This window comes from Oncorhynchus mykiss, chromosome 12, assembly GCF_057628025.1.
Source record: "Oncorhynchus mykiss isolate SJ-2025 chromosome 12, ASM5762802v1, whole genome shotgun sequence".
Classification (NCBI taxonomy): domain Eukaryota; kingdom Metazoa; phylum Chordata; class Actinopteri; order Salmoniformes; family Salmonidae; genus Oncorhynchus; species Oncorhynchus mykiss.
In genome coordinates this window covers 30972501-30974735 of record NC_143033.1, presented here as the reverse complement: position 1 = coordinate 30974735, position 2235 = coordinate 30972501, and the positions used below count along the sequence as shown (strand labels likewise).

The window sequence follows — 2235 nt, the reverse complement described above, 5'->3', positions numbered from 1 at the left end:
CCCTTGCCCATCACATGCTCTTTCACCTCCCCTCGCTCTCCCTCCCTGTCTCCCCTTTTCTCCCTCTCTCCCTCACTCCCTCTGTCTTTCCTCTCCCTCCTTTTTTCTCTTTCTTGCACACACTCTCCCCTTTTCTTCCCTTCTCTCTTTTTCTATCTCTCTCTCTCTCCCATTCTCCTTCTCTCTCTCTCTCTCTCCCTCTATCAAGGCTCTGCTCATAGACTCATATGGAACAGTGCCTGAGGGAGAGCAAATGAGAGATTCAGCCTGATGATGCCACTTAGCTATTAACTATCTGCAGCAAACATGTATCCCCCATCCTGAACAGAACCCTCCCCTGCCTCCCTCTACCATTCATGTCCAGCCCCCTCCTGCTCTCTTTCTCTCTGTTTCCCATCCTCCCTCCCTCCCTCCCTCCCATCTCTCCCCCTCTTTCTGTGTCGGTGTCTCTCACGCTCTCCCTCACACACACACTCTCGGCTTGCAGAGAATGAGAGGATAGACGTACAGACAGGAAGGACTGACCCAAGAGCGTTAGAGAGAGAGAGCCAGAGAGAGAGAGAGAACAAGAGAGCAAGGGAGAGAGGGACTATCCAGCACTCAGTCATTACGCTTCCAGGGATAGCAGAGAGAGAGAGACTACAGAGCCATACTACTACAATATCTGTGTCCTGTAATTTTGGAACTTTTTCACTTTAATTTGTTCACTTTTTTTCACAACCTTATTTTTTTAATATAACAATATATTTATTTCATTCTGAAGCAGAGGACCTGGCTGTTACTTCTTCTTGTGTTCTCTGGGATATTTCTAATGGTACTCTGCCCTCTGGTCTCCAGTGATCAGCACACTGTGGACCAGGGACCTCTCTGCCCCTGACAAGGCATCGTGGAGAGGCTGCTTGGCTGCTTGTCGTCAGGGCTGGGTTGTTGCTGCTTCTTCTTTGCAGGGAATGCAAAGGGACGCTCCTGAAAAGCCTACGAAGGGGACTCAAGGTGAAGGAAGGGAAGGGAAGGAAGGAGCTGTGGCCCCACAGAACTGAGAGAACTGCCCCCCCTCCCCAACCCCAAGGCGCCCCATCCCACTGCAGCATGGATCTCCCCCCATTCAGAGGTAGGTACAAACAGCCCCCCCCCCCCCCCCCCCCCCCGTACCAACCCATCTCTATTTTATGAAGAAAAACACTAAAAGCGGATATCCAAAGAGCTTTACTCTCACATGTATTCTTTATATTCAACTTAACCGTGTGTAGAAGTGGTCTGCTTTCTGTAGGTCCTTCTCTGGCCTTATGCCGCTGGGATAGGGGTGTGTCTACCTGGGAGAGTGTGGTGTGGTTACCGGGGAGAGTGTGGTGTGTCTACCTGGGAGAGTGTGGTGTGTCTACCTGGGAGAGTGTGTTGGTGTGTCTACCTGGGAGAGTGGTGTGGTGTGTCTACCTGGGAGAGTGGTGTGGTGTGTCTACCTGAGAGAGTGTGGTGTGTCTACCTGGAAGAGTGCTGTGGTGTGGTGTGGTGTGTCTACCTGGGAGAGTGGTGTGGTGTGTCTACCTGGGAGAGTGCTGTGTGGTGTGGTATGGTGTATAACTGGTTTGGTGTGTTATGGTGTGTAACTAGTTTGATGTGGTGTGGTGTGGTATGGTGTGTAGCTGGTTTGATGTGATGTGGTATGGTGTGTAACTGGTTTGATGTGGTGTGGTGTGGTGTGGTATGGTGTGTAACTGGTTTGATGTGGTGTGTCTACCTGGGAGAGTGTGGTGTGGTATGGTGTGTAACTGGTTTGGTGTGGTGTGGTATGGTGTGTAACTGGTTTGATGTGGTTTGGTGAGTAACTGGTTTGGTGTGGTGGGATAGTTTGGTGTGGTGAGTCGAACTGGGGGAGAGGTGTGGTACTGTTTGGTATGGTGTATAACCGGTTTGCATAACTGGAAGAGTGGTGTGATGTTGTGTGGTATGTTGTGATGTGTGTACTGTAACTGGGATAGTTTTGTGTGGTAAGAGTAACTGATTTGGTATGGTGTGGTGTGAGTAAATGGTTTGGTGTGGTGTGAGTAAATGGTTTGGTGTGGTGTGAGTAAACGGTTTGGTGTGGTGTGAGTAAATGGTTTGGTGCGGTGCACTATGGTGTGTGTACTGTAACTGGGATAGTTTGGTGTGGTGTGAGTAAATGGTTTGGTTTGGTGTGAGTAAACGGTTTGGTGTGGTGTGAGTAAACGGTTTGGTGTGGTGTGAGTAAATGGT

General features: G+C 49.8%; 1 protein-coding gene across 1 annotated transcript in view; it reads left to right on the top strand.

Moving 5' to 3' along the window:
* The first annotated feature begins 225 nt into the window (after positions 1-225).
* Positions 226-2235, top strand: part of LOC110537402 (protein sprouty homolog 3) — a 20542-nt gene continuing 18532 nt past the window's right edge. The window contains exon 1 of the mRNA XM_021623423.3: positions 226-1111. The gene's annotated coding sequence lies outside the window, so the exon portion shown is untranslated. The remainder of the gene's footprint in view (positions 1112-2235) is intronic.